The sequence below is a fragment of the Artibeus jamaicensis genome, unplaced genomic scaffold (genome assembly GCF_021234435.1).
Source record: "Artibeus jamaicensis isolate MK-2021 breed Jamaican fruit bat unplaced genomic scaffold, CSHL_Jam_final contig_473, whole genome shotgun sequence".
Lineage (NCBI taxonomy): Eukaryota > Metazoa > Chordata > Mammalia > Chiroptera > Phyllostomidae > Artibeus > Artibeus jamaicensis.
The window spans coordinates 4,184,173-4,207,594 of NW_026521851.1; positions in this window are offsets into that span (position 1 = coordinate 4,184,173).

Below are 23,422 nucleotides of genomic sequence, written 5' to 3' on the forward strand. Positions count from 1 at the left end.
AGTCTCTGTGTGGATGGCCAGTCTAGCAGCATGGCCTGCTAGAAGCAGGAGCTGCCTTTATGAAGCCCATTCTTCAAAGTCAGAATGACCTCTCATATGTCATAAGATGTGCAGCTTCTGAGTTGGAAAAAGCATTAAAAAGAAAAATTCTCTTCTTCTTTTATCAGGGTGGGGCAATTTGGGGGCTGCTGAAAGATTTTTCATTCTCTCGCTTCCGTGGTAAGAACTTGGACTAGGAAGTTCTCCAGGTAGCCTCACTTAACAGGCCAGGGCAGTTGGGGGGGGGGACTGCCTATAGCTTTCCAGCCTTGGCAACGTGCAGGGCTGTAAGCACGAACCTGTCAGGGGTGAAGGCAGGAGGCCTGAGAGAGGCAGCTGTGCAGCAGGTCTGCAGAGGGACTGGAGGCTCACCTCCAATTTTGTCATCTTCCTGGGCAGGGCACAGTAGGTGGCCCTGTCTCCAGTATGGCTTTATGAGAAATCTATCATTGAAAGTGTCAGAACTCACAAGGTGACTTCCAGCCAAGATGGAGGCATAAGTAGATCTACTGTGCCTGCTTGTACAACCAAAAGGACAACAACAAATTTAAAAGACAAAACAGAACTGCCAGAAAAATCAAACTGTGTAGAAATCCGACAACCAAGGAGTTAAAGAAGACACATTCATCCAGACAGGTGGGGGGGTGGAGACTAGCAGCCAAGTGGAGAGGGCGCGAGGCCAGGCGGTGGCTGGAGGAACAGGTGAGGCAGTGGCTGGCAAAGCAGGTGGTCCCACATTTGTATGCAAATAAACCAGGAGGAAAAACTGGGGAGTGAGATGGACCAAGCAACCCTGGGTTCAGCATAGGTAAATAAAGCCTCAAAACCTCTGGCTGTAAAAATCTGTGGGGGTTGTGATGGTAAGAGAAACTCCCAGCCTCATAGGAGAATTAGTTGGAGAGATCCACAGGGTCCTAGAATGTACACAAATCCACCCACCAGGAATCAGCACCAGAAGGGCCTAACTTGCATGTGGGTAATAGGAAGTAACTGAAAGCCTGCAGAGAGTTGAGCAAGCAGCATTGTTCCCTCTGAGACCCCTCCTCACAGACAGCACCATATTGCAGCATCATGGCTTGCCCCACCCAGGCAAATACCTAAGGCTTCACCCCTGCTACGTAGCAGGTGCACAGAGGCAAAAATGGCCCAAATAAAAGGACAGATCAAAGCTCCAGGAAAATAAAACTAAGCTGATGAAGAGATAGCCAGCCTATCATATGCAGAGTTCAAAACACTGGTTATCAAGATTCTCTCAGAAATGGTTGAGTATGGTCACAAAATGAAGGAAAAAGTAAAGGTTAGGCAAAGTGAAATAAAGAAAAATATACAGGGAACCAACGTGATGGGAAGGAAACTGGGACTCAAATCAATGCTTTGGAGCAAGAGGAAGAAATAAACATTCGACCAGAACAAAGTGAAGAAACAATTCAAAAAAATGAGAAGCTTAGAAACCTCTGGGACAACTTGAAACATTCCAACATCCAAATCATAGGAGTGCCAGAAGGAGAAGAGGAAGAACAAGGAATGGAAAACTTATTTGAAAACATAATGAAGGAGAATGTTCTCAATCTGGCAAAAAAAAATAGACTTCCAGGAAGTCCAGGAAGCCCAGGAAGCCCAGAGAGTCCCAAATAAGTTAGACCCAAGGAAGCACACACCAAGGCACTTCACAATTACATTACCCAAGATGAAAGATAAGGAGAGTATTTTAAAAGCAGCAAGAGAAAAAGAGACAGTTACCTACAAAGGAGTTCGTATAAGACTAGCAGCTGATTTCTCAAAAGAAACCTTACAGGCAAGAAGGGGCTAAAAAGAAGCATTCAAAGTCATAAAAGGCAAGGACCTATACCCAAGGTTACTCTATCCAGCAAAGCTATCATTTAGAATGGAAGGGCAGATAAAGTGCTTCCCAGATAAGGTCAAGTTAAAGGAGTTCAGCATCACCAAGCCCTTATTATATGAAATGTTAAAGTGACTTATCTAAGAGAAAATCAAAAACTATGAACACTAAAATGAAAACAAAGTCACAACTATTAATAACTCAACCTAAACAAAAACAAACTAAGCAATCAATGAGAACAGGAAGAGAATCACAGAAATGGAGATCCCATGGAGGGTTGTCAGTGGAGAGAGGGAGAATGGGGAAAAGGTACAGGGAATAAGTAGTATAAATGGTAGGTACAAAATAGTCAGGGAAGTAAGACTAGTATAAAAAATGTAGAGGCCAAAGAACTTATATGTATGACCCATGGGCATGAATTAAGCGAGGGATAATGCTGGAGGGTGGTAGGTGCAGGGTGTAGGGACATAAAGGGGGAAAATGGGACAACTGTAATAGCATAATCAATAAAATATATATTTTTAAAAAAGAACTCACAAGGTGAAAAAAATATGGCCTCAGTTGCAGTCTCCTTTTCTACCCCATGTCTGCGTTCCTGATACTGGACATGGAGGGTGATAATGGAAACAGTTCACTTTTTCCCAGAGCCCACTCTGCAGCCCTTGTCATGAAGTGACAGTGACTGCAGTGGTCACAGCACATTCATCACCCTGTGGCAGAAGGGCCTGGCTCCCTCTTAGCTTCCAGCCTGCACTGATCCCTCCATGGTCCTGGGCCAGGCCCCCAACCGCAGATGCACTGTCCTTCCTGGCAGACAGATTGTGGAGCCAGAATGAGATAATATTGTAAGGATTTGGGGAAAATGTTCAAATTCCATACAGTGATTCTGGCAGGTGCTTTTGGTTGTATTGTTGGACCGATATACAATCATTTAAATCTGCATGAGGATGCTCTGATTGGGATTGTGTATGTTGTGTGCCCCTCAGATTGTCACAGGCCTTTTATGGAAGCTCCCAGAACATGACTTTCTCCCTGAAGTGCTGCCTGCATGTTCTTCCCCATCCCTGTGCCGCCACCTCCCTTTGTCTGCCTGACACCCTCAACTCAGCCTTTGGACTGAGCTATCTCTGTGCCCTCTCTGACCCATGGATAGGCAATTGCTTGTCCTTGGCACCTTGCATTGGAATGCTCTGCATCCAGTTTGGCCTTCCCACTGTCTGGGGTTGTTGTAGGGTAGGACCTAGTCCTGTTCACTTTTTCAGCCCTGGTTCAGGTTATTTGCTCAGTGAATATTCATCATAATGATGAGTGAATATCAAACACTTGTCATGAAATAACAAATTGAAATAGTAAAGTGAGCGGTTTCTTGCATATTTGCTATAAAACCTGTGAAGGAAACTCAATGCCCAGCTTTTTATAAGTAGTGTAAATACATGTGTGTTATGTACACACATTAAATGGGGAATCTTATCAAGTACTGCCCGTGTTGTTACTGAAAGTATCCAACTGAGGGTCCATAACCACATGACAGACCAGATGCTGTGACATCTGTGTGAGAGGCAAGCTGTGCAAACTCATTGTTTCGTCAGCAGCTGCTTGAATCACACTTTCAGTGGGATGTGGACAGGGGTGCAGACAGAAGTGTTTCTTGATGCCGTGCATTTGGAAAATGCTGGCATAAATCCCCAGGTATAAAATCTATCACAGTTAAAATGCCATGTCACAATTTAGTGTCTAGGCGTCCTACTTTCTTTTCTATCTCATTTGACTAATTTACTTATTTATGATTTTCAGCTTCTGTGTTGACATGGCACCTGGCTTCTTTCTTCAAGGGAAGTTCAACGCACAGCACAGTCCTTGACACACTGCATTGGTTTGTGATCTACCTGGTGCAGGTATGCAGACCCTCCATTAGAGTCCCATCTACCCTTTTGGATCATCTCCATGGATCCACGTCCATTCCCATTGTTCTTGTTGATTTCTGAGAATGGAATTTGTTTTGAGGAGTAAAACTCAAGTGTCAGGGATGACCTTGATGACCTTGTCTTGCCTACTTAGAAGTATGTGTTTGCAGTATGACATTCAAGGTCCCTGAAGACCCCTTCATCTTCTTTGTTATGTGATAAACACAAATTAAGAATGCATTGTTCAGGGGAGAAGGGAAAGTCTATGCTCACATGGTTCTTAAAATAATGAGACTTACCTACAACTCCATGGGAATCAAGTATAGGATTTATATGTTAGTGAGTGTTAAACTGTTTGTATGTGTAATATCTGTAGTTGAAACTTCTAACAGAAAGATATAAACTCCTTATTTTGTCCATGCTGTGTCTAGGCCTAGACACAAGTGAGTGCTAGACTATAAACTACATGGCTGCACCTGCAAATTAGAGATCCCTTGATCTCTAAGGTTTTGTGAAAGTTACTCCTTTGGTATATCATGACATAAATATGACATTCCATAAAGAATACAGTATTTGATAGTTTCTTGATTAACAAAGTTTCTTGAAGACAATATGCTGAAATGAGGTCCTCCTAAGATATAACCTGTATGTCAAGAGATTTCATTCAAGTCAGACTCCTTGGACGGGGTGCAGTGTCGGGAGCTCTCAGAAAGGAATTACTTTATTACAACATTCACTGCTTTGCTGTATTTGACTTTTTAAATATTATCGTGAATATGGTTGGCTCATTGAAATGCTGCTACAATTTAGAAAAGTTTCTCATCTATATAAATTTTATTTTCAAAGGTAAATTGTAACTGTTTCTCTGCCCACCCCACCCCCACCAAAAAAAAAGTCTGCTGTAAACCACGTTAGGGTAGTAGTACAGAGTTGAGACTTAATTAGATGTGAGACCTAGTATTGCTGTTGAACCTACTACCTTGGGAATCACTTTTGTGCTTTTTAAAGAAGAGTATTATTACTTCAGAAGAAGAGGACGGGAGCAGGGTGGGAGGAGGGGAGAAGTGATCAATTCACAATTGCAATGAACCAAATACACCAGGTCACCTTTGCTCTTAATGAAGCTTTAAGTAATAATGGCTTATTTCCATGAGTCTCCAAAGAATTTCTTCATACTTCCTATGAGAGTCTGAAATCCATAATTAGAGTTTAACCTCCCTGATTTAAGGCAGATGTTACAACTGGTCCCCTACGTATTCTATCTCAGTTTGAGTGTTTTGCAGCTTTTAGCCCACACAGAATTGACATGCATGCATTTTTTTTAAATCACCAAATAAAAAATCCAGAGTTCACATAAAACCTGACTTCCTAGTCATCTGTTTCTCTATAAATTGTGCTACAATTAAACTAGCTCATTGGGCCAGAAGTCTTGTCGTCAGCGGAGACACCTCTGTGTCTTTACTGGCTCTGCACCTGACCCTGTGGGCACGCCAGAGCTCAGCTCCAGCCCAGGGTCTTCATACCCCTGTGACAGGCACTGGTGCTACCACCACCTCCACAGAATGATGTCCACGCTCGAGGGTGGAGCTGGGGCCTCATGAGTATTACAAAGCTCCTCAGGGGTTCTAATGTGCAGAAAGGTCTAGAGTCACTGCTCGAACACCTTCCTTTGTCTCTGTCCAATGTCACCTCCCTCGTCTACAATGGCCCTACATCTCTTCTCACCTCCATTCTTGTCCCTACTCAATCCATTCTCCAACAGTCAGGGTAATTGTCTGTAGGTAGAAAAGTATATGATCAATTCCTGCTTAAACCTCTTCAATACCAAAGGGACAACCACTGATAATGATCCTTTATCCGTTGGTTGGATAAAGACCCTGAGTTCACGCTTCTTTGGAGGACCAAGTCACGGAGGCAGGAAGTTTCTTGGGGACATGGGGGAGAAGGCACAAAGGATGCAGCTGAGGATGCCCAGCCGTTTTGCTCCATTCCCTCCTCAGTACCTCCCACTCCTCTGCTGCCCCAGGTGGTGGCCCTGGGATGCTGCTGACCTGTCCAACACCTGCTTCCAGTCAGGGCGCTGAAATCTTGCACTGTCAGCATTTTATAACTGGTCAGTGACATTATCGTAAGACTAATTTTATGGTGCAGCTACCAGCGTTTTATTAATTGTCACTCTTTTGTAGTCTCATAATTCAGTCAGCACTGTAAGTTGATATGGTAGATTTTTAAGCAGAATAACAGGATTTGGGGCATTTTTCAGGGTAGGGTTATAGCTGGTATCTTGTCACCTGCTGCTCAGACATACAGAACTTTCACCACTGAAAATTGTCAATCTACTGACTCATCTGAGCTGCCACGGAGACTCTGTCTTTCCTGTAGTGACCACAGAGAGACTTCATGGACCTGCTTTAGCCGGTGAGATTTCTTATTTAGACTCTAATCTCCCATAGCTGCATGTGGAAAGGAAAACAGTAAGTTATCATCAGAATGTTTTCATCAAAAAGGACATCCTTGGAGGTTTAGTGATGTTATTTTATTCAGTTGTAAAAGAGATCAGTAAATGCAAGGTTCATGGAAGCTGAGTGGGAACTTGGGTTCATGGCAGCACCCCTTGTGTGCAGCAGTCAACTTGTATTTCCTACTGGTGACAGCGCTTGTCTTCAGTGTGAAAGCTTCAGTGTTTCACCAATTACATTACAAAAAGTACAGAAATGCATAGGACGTTCAGTTGATGCAGACCAATAAAGATGTTAGAAAAACGTAGTTACCTGGGAATTGAATTCATGCCTGAGGCATAGCTACCTTCTTTACCATAAATTATTTTAACTAATGAAACTAAAGTGTGTTCAAGGACCCAATTTACCCAAGTGATAAGCCTGTGCAGAACTACCTTTTCATTTATGAAAACAGTTGGTATTTTAAGCTTTCTCCAAAATATTTATTTTTGGGGAAAATGGAGAACACAATACAGAGAGAGAGGCACAAGCACACACCCCCTGGACATCCCTGGAGACACAGGGCAGGGCAGGGCAGGGCTGATTACTGAGAGGCCCCGGGTTCCTTTCTGGACCCGAGTGGACTGGATTTGTACACAGTCGTCACAGTGGTGAGTGGAACTGTAAGAAGCCCAGTTTGGGAATATCTTTGAAGGATTCAAGCAGCGAACCTTTTATCTCTTAGAGTTCTGCATTAGCACAGGAAACATTATTCAAATAATATACCACCATTTTCCCCCTAGATTTCTTATCTCTTTGACTTCTTGGGTTCTGTACAGGGGAAGATTACAATGTGTTCAAAACCCACCACAATGCCACCACACAAAACAGCTACTGAGGGGAAATGAATAGTGTCTGAAATGAACTTTGGGTTAAGCATACTTCACTTTGCGTTTTTCACTGGTGTTTTCATTTACCTTTAATTAGAGACCGTCTTCACTAACCTGTAATTGGTCAGGATTCATTTAAAAGCTCTGATGTGTAGGGTGAATGTGCCCTGTGGGTATTACAAGGCAGACACAATATGCCACTTTGTGATACGAAGTTGGTTGTGAGGATTTGTAGTATTTTATATTAATACAGGAAATGACCCCACAATGTGTGTGTTTGCCATTGATACTTACTGTTATATCAAACCTTTTCTGATTTTTGATACTGCTCTGGCACATTGTGTCAACTTTTGAGAATGACTATTTTGGAACAAAACATAAATATTATTTGGGATCCTCCATGCTTGGGGCATATTCTTAGACTTCAATAAATATCTGTGCAAAGAGTGAATGAATAATTCAAATGCATTTTGATTTTAGACACAAGCAAATGAAATTATACCAAAGCTAGAGCTGACTTCACCAATGAACTAGATACATAAAATAGTGAGCAATACACAACAATGCATCAGATCAGAGACTTTGCCTGGTATGCTCTGTTAGAACAGAGAGATGGCCATTGCTTTTTAAGAATTTGGACAAAGTCAAAAGACCAGAATGCTAATGCTTTGTTTGGTAGCAAATCCTGGTTCTGCTAAGGCAAGGCTGTCTGTTCCCCTGTCCTCCTTCCCCAGTGTTTGCATCTTTGAAGTTTTATTTCTGTCACGGGACGGAGGTGTTCGAGCCTAAAGACTTCTGATTGAGGTGCCTTATCTGTCACCATTCGCCAGAGCCTCGGGGACAGACTTTCAGAGGGTCAGCGCTGCGGGCAGTTTGCTGTAAATACAGGTCTGGTGCACGGGGTAGCTTCCCGGCGTGTCCAGTGCAGTGAGTGACATGTCACCCAGATAAGTTCCCGGGCCTCCATCTACTTATCCCTTAGATCTCTGACTTTCCTTGGGAAGACTCAGACACAATGAAGACAATGTACTTTATGTTGCTTCACTTTTGCATTTTAGAAAAAAAGTGATGATCCAAACTCATCTGTTGGTCTTAACAGTGACATCAAGTTATTTTCTCAATAGTTGTAAAATTTCACTTTGAATTTAAGTTGCATTCTTAGTAGAACTATATACTGTCCTCAGGGGAACAATTAATTTAATTGTTTTTGGGATCTCTAAGTCATATTTGCATATGGGGAAGTTTTAAAAAATAAACTGGTTTTCTTTATCAGAATATTAGTAATATGCTCATTGGTAACTTTGATTACAAATGTTCTGATTTCAACAACTTCCCTACAGTTAATTTGGTCATACCAGTGTTCAAACATGTTTTTCTTTATATTATTAGCTTTCTTCTCTTCAATATTTTTATCTTCTACCCTTTACTTGTTTTTATTTATGTATCTGTGCCCTGCTTTTTTAAAAAAAAATTTAGATGGGTTATAACAAGAATAAAATATAATTATAAATAAAATAGAAAATTAGAGCATCACAAATATAAATTAACCTGAAGAATAAAGAGACAAGTGTTAGTCCCAATGAGGGAGACCCCAGGACCTGCCATTGCTACTCTGGATCCTTAAACTACACTCTATTTTTCTTGGCAGCTAAAGCAAAATTTAGGTAATAATCTTGTTATGGAAAAATAAATCCTGGAGAAGATCAGAGCTTTGCCTGACATTAAAGTTTCCATCCTGTAAGAATGGAAATACCCATCTGGTGGGACTGGAGGAGAAAGAGTGCTCCCGACACAGTGGGGCCCAGAGAACGGCCCCGAGGTGGCACCGGCCGTGGGGGCCGTGGGCTCAGACCAAGGCTCACAGCAGTTCCAGTGTCCTGACTAGGTGTGTGTGTTGCCAGCCTATTTTACTTACATTTGTAACCCTGTTTCAGCTAATGGTTTAAAGAAACCCATTGAAATCAGGATATTACGTGTTGAAATCCATTGACCTTTCAACCCCAATGGGCCCAGAGGCCCTGATTTTGTCTTCTGCTCTCTACCATTGTCAGAATTGGATTTCCAATGGTTTGTGGAATCAAGTTAAAATTATACTTATAAAATTGTCTAGGTTTCCATAAAAGCGAGGACAGTTTTATTGTTTCAAATTCTGTAGTTTATTTTATGTGGCATAAAATCGTGTACTTGCCTGACACTGTATTCATCATATTGATTACTTTGGGATATGTATTTTTTAATTTTGTTACTCTTCAAGCTTTAGAAAAATGAATAAGTCTTTATATTTTCTTAGAGAACACTGAACAAAGAGAAGTAAACTTCTGCTTATTTTACTAAATAAGTTCTTGTATTAATGGAGAAACTTGACATCATTGTCCTACTGTTGAAAAATACCTCATTTTAAATCTTCTATTAAATCCATGGCCATGGCAATATGAAAGTTGTCTCAATAGATCCTCATAAAAGCATGGCGCACAATTTGGTCATTTTAAAAAGGAAGAAAAGGGGAATGACATATTTTGCAAGTGGAATTCTATAACATAGTTAGAAGTACCTGTGCCTGAATTCTGGCTTTAAAAGATAGAAAAGACTATTTTCAAAATTGAAAACTGATGGAAATAGATATATAAGAAAAGATGAATCATCAGTTAATAGCCCTGTCCTATGTTAACAAATAACTCATTTCCAAATACTGCATTAAAACAAAACATGTATTAAAACAATGCGGCAAATAGAACCAAGTGGAGTAGGCCAAATCTCACATTTATATCCTCTTTCGCTAGTTTCCTAGGCCTTTGAGCATGCTGTTAACTTATGGTTGCAATACATCTAATTTCTATAAAAGACACAGAAATTTGAGAGTCTGTTTCAGAACTGTAAACAAAACATTGCCACTGAGGTGCTGACAGCTGTCCTTCTGGGATGAGTTTCCCACCAATAAAGACCACTTTATTTAAGTCTTTTATCCACCTTGAATTTATTTTGGTGTATGGTGTAAGTTGGTGCTCGAGTTTCATTTTTTTGCACATAGCTGTCCAGTTCTCCCAGCACCATTTGTTAAAGAGGCTATTATTAGTCCATTTTATGTTGCTGCCCCCTTTGTCGAATATTAATTGGCCATAGAGATTTGGTTTGATTTCTGGGCTCTCTGTTCTGTTCCATTGGTCTATGTGCCTGTTTTTATGCCAGTACCAGGCTGTTTGGATTGTAGTGGCCTTGTAATACAGTTTGATATCGGGTATTGTGATCCCTCCTACTTTGTTCTTCTTTCTCAAAAGTGCAGCTGCTATTCGGGGTCGTTTATGGTTCCATATAAATTTTTGAAGCGTTTGTTCTATGTCTGTGAAATATGCCATTGGTACTTTAATAGGTATTGCATTGAATCTGTAAATTGCTTTGGGTAGTATGGACATTTTGATGATGTTAATTCTTCCAATCCATGAACATGGTATATGTTTCCATTTGTTTGCATCTTCCTTGATTTCTTTCTTCAGTGTTATGTAGTTTTCTTCACACAGGTCTTTTATGTCCTTGGTTAGGTATATTCCTAGATATTTTATTTTTCTTTTTGCTATATCGAATGGGATTTTTTCCTTGATCTCTGCTTCTGCTGTTTCATTGTTGGTATACAAAAATGCCTTTGATTTCTGGATATTGACTTTGTAACTTACTTAACTATAAGCCATGACACCATTAAAGTCCTAGAGAAAATCTCAGATATTTCACACAGCAACTTTTTTACTGATATGGCCCCCCAGAGCAAAGGACATAAAAGAAAGAATAAACAAATGGGATCTCATCAAAATTAAAAGCTTTTGCACGGCTAAAGAAAACAGTATTAAAAAAAAAAGTGATCCAACTGTATGGGAAAACATATTTGCCAATGATACCTCAGACAAGGGTTTAATCTCCAAAATATACAAAGAACTTACATGACTCCACTCTAAGAAGACAAGCAACCCAATTAAAAAGTGGGCAAAGGACTTGACCAGACATTTCTCCAAGGAGGATATACAGTAGATCCAGGGACACATGAAAAGATGCTCAATATTGTTAACTATCAAAGAGATGCAAATTAAAACCACAATGAGATACCACCTTACACCAGTCAGAATGGCCTTCATAAACAAAGCAACAAACAACAAGTGTTGGAGAGATTGTGGAGAAGAGGGGACCCTAATCCATTGTTGGTGGGATTGCAGACTAGTACAACCACTGTGGAAAACAGTATGGAGTTTTCTAAAAAAACTAAAAATGGACCTGTCTTTTGATCCAGCAATTCCACTGCTGGGATTATATCCTAAGAACCCTAAAACACCAATCCAAAAGAACCTATGCACCCCAATGTTCATAGCAGTGCAGTTTACAATAGCCAAGAGCTGGAAGCAACCAACCTAGGTGCCCGTCAGTGAATGAATGGATCAAAAAATTGTGGTACATATACACAATGGAATTCAATGCAGCAGAGAGAAAGAAGGAGCTACTACCCTTTGCAACAGCATGGGTGGAACTGGAAAGCATTATGCTGAGTGAAATAAGCCAGGCTGTGAAAGACAAATACCATATGATCTCACCTTAACAGGAAGTTAAACAACAAAATAAACAAGCAAGCAAAATATAGCCAAAGACACCGAAATAGAGAACAGGGGAACAGTGACCAGAGGGGCAAGGCGAGGGAATTTCAGGGGAAAAGGGAGAGGATTTACAGGAACTAGTATAAAGAACATATGGACAACAACTAAGGGAGGCGGGAAATGGGAGGGAGGTGGGGAGCACTGGCGGGGGGGGGGGTGGGCTGGGATGGGAGTAAAAAACAGAAAACTGTACTTGAATAATAATTAAATAATAATTTTTAAAAAGTGAATAGAGAAAAAAAAGACCATTTTAATTTTAAACTAAGCTATTTGACTGGAAAGCAGTTAACACAATTTAATGTGCATGACCATTTCTCCTTTACAAACCTCAGCAGGGGTCCAGTCCCTGTGTGAGTCCCCTAGCGCTTATTGTTACCTCGGATTAATTTTGTTTAAGTGTCAGAGTAGCCCTGGGAGATAGGGGACCTATAAGAAAATAAGAGTTACAGAAAATTGTCCTAAGTAATTCCCAGCTACTTCCTGGGAGGGAGGGACCTTGATCACTGGACTTTTCCATTAGTACAAACCCTAAGGCTCTAAAGGCTGCTTCTCCTCAGGGCGATTGTGCCCACAAGGGACAAGAGGCAAGGTCTGGAGCTGTGCTTGGTTGTCACATCGTATGGGGAAGTGTGTGGCACCTGGTGGGCAGAGGCCCAAAGTTTGCAGGACGCCACCCCCACACAAGTTACCCAGACCGAATGCCCTGGTGCTGAGGTGGAGAGACTGCTGTAATTAGTGCCTTGAAGAGAACAGTCAGTAATCAGGGAAAGAGTACAAATGCAAATGAAAAAGGGAGTGTATGGAGGGTGTGTGACGACCCTGAGGCAGGGTCTCCTGGGAGAGAGATTGGAGGCCTCAGGGCACGGTCCAGAGAGAGGATAGCCTCACCTCTGGGGCCCCCGTGTGATGTCCCTGAAAGTGTGTTAATATGAAATACCATGCTTTCCCCTGTCTAGTGTGGCTCAGTGGATTGAGCTCAGTCCTGCCAAGCAAGGTGTCTGTGGTTAGATTCCCAACCAGGGCACATGCCTGGCTGGGTCTGGGGCCAGGTCCCCAGTATACGGGGCTGTGAGAGGCCACCACACACTGATGCTTCTCTCCCTCTCTTTCTCCCTCCCTTCCCTTCTAAAAAGAAATTAAATATTTTAGAAAAGAAAGAAATACCACACTTTCATACAATCAGATGTAGAGGGTCATCCATCTCCCTTTCATCTCCAGCTGTGCCTTGGGTTAGACTCAGTTTCCTAGAGCTGGGCCGTTGCCACTTGCCCCACCTGCAGGCCCCCAGCCAGGTCCTGGGGGCTCTACTGTTTGAGGAAAGACATTTAATTTCTCTGAGCTTCGGTTCTTTCATCTGTATGAATGAAAATGATGTTTCCCGGGATTGTTGTGAGGCATAAATGACTATCTACTGCAAAGCGAGTTCTTAAACATGATGTGAACCCCTCAGCCTCCTTTCAGAGACGTTCTAAATTTGCTTCCTGAAGAAAGAGGTCCGGTAACCTGCGGTGCTTCGCCATCTTCAACCCAAAATAGTGCGGACGCATCAGTCCTAAACGTCCCTGCTCTGCTTCTCCGCATTCTCGCAAATTTGTTCTGTCTTTGACTCCTTCCCCTCCACTGCCCTGCAGAGGCAACCTCCTCGGGGGAATCAGGTGCCCTCCTGTGTCATTGCTCCTTAACCGTCTCTCTGCCACCAAGGGGTTTGGGGGTTTTGTTCCTTAAAAGTACTTTACCATACTGGTTTCAAAAAAGGTTCCATGATGATTCATTAACTTTATTCAAACTGCATTATCAAATTATCAATACAGCAATACTAACATTAATACTTAATGTTTTAGATGCCATGTAGTTGAATGCTAGGTTCATTCAAGTCCAATAAGCACATTGTACATGTGTATTGGTACACATCCCTCTTCTTTTAGGACTAATAACATCATATGTTCATGTATTTATGGTTTAAAAGTGCTTCCAGACAGGAAGTCCTGTAGGTAGTGGGTATAGGCATACACTTTCCATTGGGCAGCTCAGCGTCCAAGTCCTGGATTAAAACTTATCTGCTGTGCGTCCCTGTTTGCTGACTTATCTTAGCTCTGCCTTCCTGTTCTGCCCATGAGGGTAATTGGGACCCTTTCATGGATGGACAGATGGTGTACACAGTGAGATTAGGTGTATAGAGGACTTGCTTCATGCCTGGGCACAGCAAGCATGCAGAGGATGGCGATTTTAATTTAGACCTTGCAGACGCCCTATTGGCTCAATTTTATGTTGGAGTGCAGTAGGGAGGGAAAAAATGGTGTACACAGGGATTGTGAAGTGTCTTACCTCAAGTCACACAGCTTTGAAGGGCTGGAGTGACCAGCACTGCCTCCAGCCCACCCGCTGCTGGGAGTCAGATTGAGTTTTACATCCTCAGCTATGTTCTGAAACTTGTCATGCACTCCAGAAACAGCGGGTGATAAGACAACTTTAAGAATTCCTGTGAAGAACAGAAGTTGTGGGTGAGCACAGCGGGAGTCCTGGAGCCCACTGTGACTCAGGTGCGAGTCCTGTGTCTGCAGGCTGATGAGGGCACCGCATGCACACACGCTGGACCCTGGCATTTGTTAAGTGGATGAGCATTAGTAATGGAGAATTGTTTAAATGAAACACTGTTACATTTTTAAGTATTTTATTATCATTGGTGGCATTTGACACTATTATTTGGGAAAGAACATATGTCTTTGAATAGATCTTTGTATCTTAAAATTTTTAACTGTATTCTCTTCTATTTTAGTATAAAATTCTACAGTTACATCAATTCTTCCCTTAATTTTTAAATCTCTTTTTTGTTTTTAAGTATATTTTATTGATTATGCTATTACAGTTGTCCCATTTTTTTCTCCCCTTTCTCCCCCTCTGCCCTGCATGCCCCCTCTCTCCAAATCCCCCCTCCTTAGTTAGTGTCCATGGCCCTACATATAAGTTTTTTGGCTCCTCCATTCTCTATACTATTCTTAAACTCCCCCTGTCTGTTTTGCATGTACCAAATATGCTATTCTCTCCACCTTTTCCCCTCATTCTCCCCCTTTTCTCTCCCCACTGATAACCCTCCATGTGATCTCCATTTCTGTGATTCTCTTCCTGTTTTCATTGTTTGCTTAGGTTTTTTTAGATTCAGTGATTGATAGTTGTGAGTTTGTTGTCATTTTAGTGTTCATAGTTTTTGATCTTCTTTTAGATAAGTCCTTTTAACATTTCATATAATAAGGGCTTGGTGATGATGAACTCCTTTAACTTGACCTTATCTGGGAAGCACTTTATCTGTCCTTCCATTCTAAATGATAGCTTTGCTGGATAGAGTAATCTTGGGTATAAGGCAAGAAGGGGCTGAAAAGAAGCATTCAAAGCCTTGCCTTTCATGATTTTGAATGCTTCTTTTCAGCCCCTTCTTGCCTGTAAGGTTTCTTTTGAGAAATCATCTGCTAGTCTTATGGGAACTCCTTTGTAGGTACCTGCCTCTTTTTCTCTTGCTGCTTTTAAAACACTCTCCTTATCTTTAGATACTTTCATCTTGGGTAATGTAATTGTGATGTACCTTGGTGTGTGCTTCCTTGGGTCCACCTTCTTTGGGACCCTCTGAGCTTTCTGATCTTTCTGGAAGTCTATTTTCTTTGCCAGATTGGGGAAGTTCTCCTTCATTGTGTTTTCAAATAAGTTTCCCATTTATTGCTCTTCCTTCTCTTGTTCTGGGACCCCTATGATTCAGATGTTGGAGCTTTTAAAGTGGTCCTAGAGGTTCCTAAGCCTCTCCTCATTTTTTTTTTTTGAATTCTTGTCTCTTCATTCTGTTCTAGTTGGGTGCTTATTTCTTCCTTTTGTTCCAAATCATTTATTTGAGTCTGGTTTCCTTCCCTTCACTATTGGTTCTCTGTGTATTTTCCTTTTTTTCACTTTGTATGGCCTTCATTTCTTTCTTTATTTTGTAACAGTATTCAAACATTTCTGTGAGCATCCTGATTACCAGTGTTTTGAACTCTGCATCTGATAGATTGCTATCTCTTCATCAGCTTAGTTGTATTTTTTCTAAAGTTTTGATCTGTTCATTCATTTGGGCCATTTCTTTGCCTCTGTGTACCTGTTACGTAGTAAGGGATGGAGTCTTAGGTATTCACCAGGGCGGGGCAAGCCACTTCACTGCCTTATGGTACCCTATGTGGGGGAGGAGTCTGAGAAGGAACAATGCTGCTTGCTTGTCTCTCACCCCACTTTCTGTCACTTCCCTCATTTTCCATAAGGAAATTGAGCCCTTTCAGATTTTGATTCATTGATTCCCAGGTGGGTGGATTTGTGTACATTCTAAGCCCCTGTGGATCCCTCTAATGAATTCTACTATGTGGCTTGAAGTTTCTCCCACTGCCACAAACCCCACACGTTTTTATAGCCACAGGTTTTGAGGCTGTAATTTCCCTATTCAGGAACCCTGGGTTGCATGGTCTGTGTTGCTCCCTAGTTGTTCCTCCTGGCTTAACTGCACACAAGTGTGGGACCACCCAATCTACCAGCCACCCCGTTGTTGCACTTCTCCTCCCCAGCTTCCTGTCTTTGCCCCTCCTACCAGTGTGGATGAATGTTTCTTATTTAACTCCTTGGTTGTCAGACTTCCATACAGTTTAATTTTCTGGCACTTCTGGTTATATTTTGTTTTTAAATTGGTTGTTATGCTTCTTTTGGTTGTGCCAGGAAGAGAAGTGTATCTACCTACCCCTCCATCTTGGCCAGATCTGATTTTATTTTTCTTGTTTATAAACAAATAGACATTGTTTTCTTAATATTTTAAAAATATTAATTCTTTTAAGATTCTTAGTGAAATCTTAAATAAAACTTTGCTGATTTGTACTAAATTAATAGAAAGTCAAGACTTGCAATATTTTTTGCTTTTCTTGTTTTATACATAGTATGTAACTCAAATTCAAGGAACAAAGTATCAATAGTACTGCTTTTATAGAATCTGTTATGAGGTGAAAGAAATTATACTCACAAATGATAACAATTCCCAGGAACCAGAAAGAACTAAAGATCTTTAACCATTTTGTGTTCTTAGGATAGTTCATCCTGCAATGCAGTCTCATTTGTTCTTGTTGAAATTTGAATGAAAAATACACCACTTTGGTTCCAGTGTTATGATAAATTCACCATTGATTAAGTCACAGTTAAGGATTTAGTTCTAAGATTAAACATTGAAGATGATAATTAAAAAATATACATAACCATGTATATATACTATTTTGTTTTATATACCACATCATTTTGTTTTAAAATAATATAAACCTTTCCCAGTGTCTCCAATGAATTTTTAATAACAAGGTGAAAATGTGATTTGATTGGATGTTACTAACTTGTATTGTTGTAAAATACAGAATGGGATTTTTCTCCATTTATTTTTCTTTAGGGGAGGATTCCCTACTGAAGTGCCACAGATTTAAGATGCAGGAGGAATGATAAGAAATAAAACACTGAGGGGCCCAGTCCTTACCTCAGCTCTGAGTACTTCCTTTATGCCCAGAAAGCTGTGGGTTGAGGCTTAGGCTAAATGAACATTTGCATAAAAAGATGATAAGAACATGAATGAAAATATAAATTTCTCTGATTATAGTGCTTTTTTAAGTGAAAAAATTATAAAGTGCCAGGGCTTCTGAAGTAGATTTTTGATAATGCTATAGGTTAAAAAATAAAATAAAATTGGTCCCCAAGTTTGTTTAACTATTGAGTACTGGAGTTGCTTATACTTCATCATCGTTGCACTGGCTATACAAAAGGACGTCCTAAACCTGAGATGTTCTTGTGCACTGTGCAGCAGATGACCTGATCGGCATTCAGCCCATCGCAGCAGTAAAACAGAGAGGCTGTTCCTTTCTAGGGTTAAATTCCAGAAGGCACAGAGGAAGCACAGAGCTATGCATGCACAGATGCAGTGTCTGGGGAGATCAGTCTCATTACATGTATGAAAGTATTTTAACGCAACAGAGAATTGTGCCTGGAAGGAGGTGGAGGGGTAGTGTCCTTTAACAGAGCGTGTTCAAGAAAGTCCTTTCTTGTCAGTTCACACTGGAAGAGGGACCGGAAGACGAACTCACAGGAAAGCAGCCTTGCACAGGCCCTGAGGTCAGACTGTGCCATTGTTGCTGGGGGAGGCCGAAAGGTGCCCACGTGCCTTGAGGAGAGGGCAGAATGGTGGCGAGAGGGAGACTCGCATCAGCAAGGCCATGCAGACTTTGCAAAGACCTTGGATTCTATGCTTAGTGGCCTGGGAGCCACTGGAAAACTAGGCAAAAGAGTGACCTCATGCAAGCACATTAGAAGGGTCATTGTGGCTTCTCTGCAAGGAACAATAGCTGGGAAAGGAGCTGTAGTTCATCAACAGTGCACAAGAGCGTGAGGGGGGCAAGTGAACAGTCCCATCTCTGCACAGCCACACCTAGCTGCAAGGATGACAGCCAGGTGGCCAGCTAAATGTCTGAGGGGTTTATGATTCCAAGAAAAGGGAGACTATGAGTAGATACAGGTACCATTCATGACATCCATGAGACAGGACACAAAATAAGAGGGCCCCGTTTGTGGAGGGGAGGGCATGATTCAGATTTGAACAGGAAGAACAGGAGAAGCTTCCATGGACTCCACCTGGAGGGAAGGGGCCCCCAGGAGTTCTGTGCTGAAGCTGTCTAGTGGGAGAGAATTTGTGGATATTCATGTTGCTCTGTCAGTGCAAGGCCTGGGAATGAGAACATGCAAAGTGAGGTGAGCTGGGAACCCTACGGACTGCCCAGGCCTCTAAGCCCTGTGCTGGAACAGAGATAGAATGTCACATGACCCTCAGGGAGAGAGGTGTTGGTGGGTGGAGTTTCCATTTTCTTCAGAGTCAGTACATTTCCTTTTTGCCCCAACACCCAGCATCCCTTGGACTCACATTCCAATGTGTACCTCCAACTTATTGTGAAAGCAAGTTTTCGGAGATATAATACTAAAATTGCTGAATTGATCCCAGCTGGGCAAAATAATCACCCAAATAAAGGGCTACATTAACATGAATTGAGCATATTTCATGCAAAAGTACTTTCTCATTTAAGAAAAAAAAATTACTTAAAAATAGAACTTTGTTTCTCAAAAATTGTCCCTTACAGGAAATTCACAAGAAATCATTTTCTCTCTGTTTTGGAAAAGGACCATCATTTACGAGTTGCTATGGCTCTGGCTGGGTAGCTTAGTCGGTTGCAGTAGCATTCCATACGCCAAAGGTGAACCGGGTCAATCCCCAGTCACAGCATATCTGAGAGGCAACAGATTGATGTTTTTCTCTCTCCCTTTCTCTCTTTTCCCCCTCCCTCTGTCCACTCCTTCTTGTCTCTCTAAAATCAATAAACATATCGTAGGATGAGGATTTTAAAAATAAATAAATAAAGGAGTTGCATATGGTTATTTTTGTTAGTATTCCTAAATATTCAAAATGTTTCTGTGACAGGTGGTGACAGGTGGTGGCTGAAATTTTTTAAATATACTTTCATTACTAATTCATTTGGTCATAACAAAAAACCTCAGCATATATATGTGTATATAGTAACCCAAGAGAAAGGAATGCAGAGACTTGGGGTGCCACAGAGTGTCTGAAGTTGAAGTACTTAAGCTCTTGGGACTTTAGCTGAAGGCAGCAGGAATTGAAATCACTCAGAGAAGTTTGCCAGGCATGGATGGGGGCATCAGAAGCTGGGCCCTTCCCACTCAGCGGAAGCCACACTGGGACTGGAGAAGCAGAGATAGTCCTGTTCCAGGAACAGACAGGACTGTCCAGGGTCACAGAGTGGGAGCTGGGTGGCGAGGGGCAGGGAGGGCCAAGCCCAGACCTCCACAAGGCAGGGATGTCATTTTAAACTTGCAGGAGCCCATCAGACTTGAAAAGAGTGGCATAAGTAAGGGTGATTAAGTACTTTTAAAGGCTTGCTTCTGAGAGTAATTTTTAACAATATTATGAATATAGCTTGTGTTTGCTCAAAGAATTTTCCCTTACTCATTATGTCGTTATAACATTGTCCTGATTCTTAGCAAACAAAGAAAAAGAAAATAATTTAAAGGTCAGGGCTTAAGCTGTTCATTATTTAGCTAAGAGACAGAGAATATAGTCTATGTGTTCAGTTTAATTTAAATAAAATGTCAGCCCAAGGGCATAACTGCTCAGCAGTTATCTGAAGATAGCTTTCAGTGACATTAAGCTGTGTCCCTCATGTCTAGCTGAGGGTCTCATCATACTGTAATTCATCCATTTGAAGTTTTAAATATTTTTCCTAGGGAGAACATAGCCAATCATACTTTTAAATGAATTTAAGTGTTTTATGTAGTATTAACCTTTTCTGTTCAGTCTGCACATGTTCATGGTGAGTGAGGTGGCTCTCTCCATATTTTGATATAAAATAGAATGTTCACTCCTAGTTCTCCTAGACCAAGGTGGGAGGGATCACAGCCCCCTGGGGCACACCATTTGAGGGTTCCCCCAAGGTGCAGTGGAAGGAGGATCAATGAAATCAAAGAGTACTTATTTCAGTGTTTTGACAAGGATTCTGAAGGAAGAGGCTCCGGGGAACACCAACTATCTCAAAATAAATTTGCAGTTTAAATGTCGCCAGAGTTTAGGGCAGTTCCCTGGAGGCTAGTTTCCTGAAATCTTTCCCAGGTTCATTCTCTTGCATCTGAAAGGTAGTCTCTGTTTTAGGCATTTTAAGCAAAACAGAAACATTTTCTAGATAAATATTCAGAGGCTGGAATCAGTCAAGGCCAGAAGAAACTGGCCTTGTTGATGATGGTGCCACTCATCTTGGAGAGGATTTTTCACTCGCCTGGACCAAGCAATCAGGAGCTGGGGGGGTGTTTCTACAGAGTTTAAGATAATTAAGGGGCAAGAGTCAACATTCTAGAATGCAAACTCTATAGATGATTTCTGTGGCAAAAATAATTGCAGGCTTGTGGTTACAAGTTTGAAAGACAGACTCTGTTGGAATAAGAAACAACAAAACAAACAAGCAAGCAGAAAAAAAAACAAAGACACTGAAATAGAGAACAAGGGGACAGTGACCAGAGGGGAGAAGGAAGAGAAGTTAAGGGGAAAAAGGGGGAGGGATTTGGAGAAACAAATAGGAAGGACACAGGGACGAGAACTAAGAGGGGTGGAAATGGGAGGGAGGTGGGGAGCAAGGGGCAGGGGAGGCTGGGATGGGAAAAATAGACAAAAAACTGTACTTGAAAAATAACTAAATAAAATTAATTAAAAAAAAAACAAGGGCTGCCATTTACTCCATGAGCCATAGTGATAAAAATTCAAAATTATCTTCTTAGATATTTTTAAACTATTATTATAGTTGTATACACTGACTTTTTTACTCAGAGTACGCTTATTTAGAGGAAATAAAAAAGAAAGGTACTCACTTAAAAATTATTTTTAAGCCCTGGCTGGTGTAGCTCAGTGGTGTACCAGAGTATCGCAGTTCGATTCCCAGTCAGGGTACATGCCTAGGTTGCAGGCCAGTTCCCAGCAGGGGACACATGAGAGGTAACCATACATTGATGTTTACTCCCTCTCTCCTTCCCTTACCCTCTGAAGATAAATAAATAAAATATTTTAAAACTTATTTTTAAGAACCAGATAAAACATTTTTAATTGTCTTTGAAATATTTCACATTTGCTATACTTAAATCGGATTTTGAATTAGTCTTTCAGTTATTTAACGTCTTGTCTTTGGGGAATGTTAGAAAATATGCACAATTTGAGTTCCCTAATTTTTTACCTCACAATCATTTATCTTGATTTCTGCTTTTTTTTTAAAAATTAATGGGTTACCTGGTAGGATCATAATGAAAGGCATTATTTCCAAATTCAACACTTTCCATGTTGTGCTAACTTATTCTTTCTTCAGAATATTATTTTCAACACAGAGATTATGAAAGCCAACTCTACCAAGTAAAGTAGCAGAAAATACATATTTTTGGGTTTGAAGCCAGAGAACATGATTTCTGGTCCTAAGTTTGCTTGTTGCTAAGTGTGTGGCCTCGGGTTAGACACTTACCCTGCTGAAAGTCCCAGCTCTGCAGCATTCAATTAGAGATAATGATACCTGCCCTGTGGCTCATCTGGAAATCTCGTTTCAAAAAAATAAGTGCTATTTTCTGTAAGCTATAAAGTGCTATAAAAACGCAAGCTCTTGTATGTTGCTCTTACCTGGGGAAGCTAAATGTTGGTAAGAGAGCACTCTTCAGGGTTATCGCCACCCACAAAAGTAATTAATTGTGGGGATGGAGGCATGATCTCACTTTACTGTGGGAATCATTTCACAATACATATGTGTATCAGATCATTCCTTTGTCTACTTTAAATTTACATGCATATTAATAACATCTCAATGCTGGAAAACTTTAAATTAAAAAAGAATAACTAACAAAAAAGCTATTATAAGAAATAATATAAAACTATGACTGAAAATTGTCTGTGGCTAGAACTGTAACATCTAATAAGGTAGCCACTAGCCACATGTAACATGCAGCCCATAAGATGCACTGGGAGTTGAAAATAAACCACATTAAGCTCTATGTTTGCAGGAAGTGTGGGGAAGGCTTCAGTGAAAAGTCCAGTTTCATCAAACAGCACAGGAGACACTCAAGGTAGAAATCCTACTTCTGCAGAGCAGGTGAGTCATTGGCATTAAATCACATCTCAGTAGCCACACTTCATACCCCAGCTCTGGGGGCTTTGGAGGAAGTCTGCTGACTGCTTACCCTCCCCAGGAATAATCAGTGCAGAGCTAACTGGTTAAACAAACCCTCCTCCTTCATGATAAGAGATGAGATAGACAAATCATCCCTTAAGTGAGATGGGGATGTCAACACCAATCTCCTCCACAGTTGTTTTGTTTCTGTTCTAGAAAATGTTGTCTCCATACAAATCTGAAGCCCACATAACTCATTCCTCCCTTATCACTCAAAGCTCAGGGCCCTAATAGGTCCCCAGAGAACTCACGCTCTTAACCACAGGGACTCAGCCCTAGAAGAAATGCAGGACAAACCCCCCTAGATATTAGTAGACTATCAGGACTATATTTGGAACCAGGCTTGGGAAAATTGGGAAGAAATTTATATTTATTTTCCTTTGTCTTTCCTTTGTCCTACTCACTTTGCTTCCCATTCAGCAGGAATGCCTTCTCCTTTACTCTAGCAGAAAGAAGAACCCCGGGTCCCTATGCCTTTGGATTTTTAATTCATCCTCCAGGAAAGCTGATATCTGATAAAGTGATCCTCTTGAAGAAATGCTAGGTAACAGCTGTTGGGGTCTTTCTCATCTACCTGTGTACCTTTCTGTCAGGGTACCAATGTTCTATCATTCTCCCCTACTCAAGACATTGATGTCATATCATGTTAGATTCTTACATTCACCAAGGATCTTAGAGGCTATCAACCCAACATCCTAACTAATACATGTCATTGCCTCTGTAGCATCTTCAGCAAATGTTCATTTAAATTCCACACGAGCACTTTCAGCGATAGGAAACTCAGTATCTCACAAGTCACTCTAATTTACTGATAGTTCTGTCTGACTGCTAGAAAATTGCCCCAAACAGCAAGCCCAAAATTTGGAGACCGCTTCTCATGGGCACTGGCAGAGGAA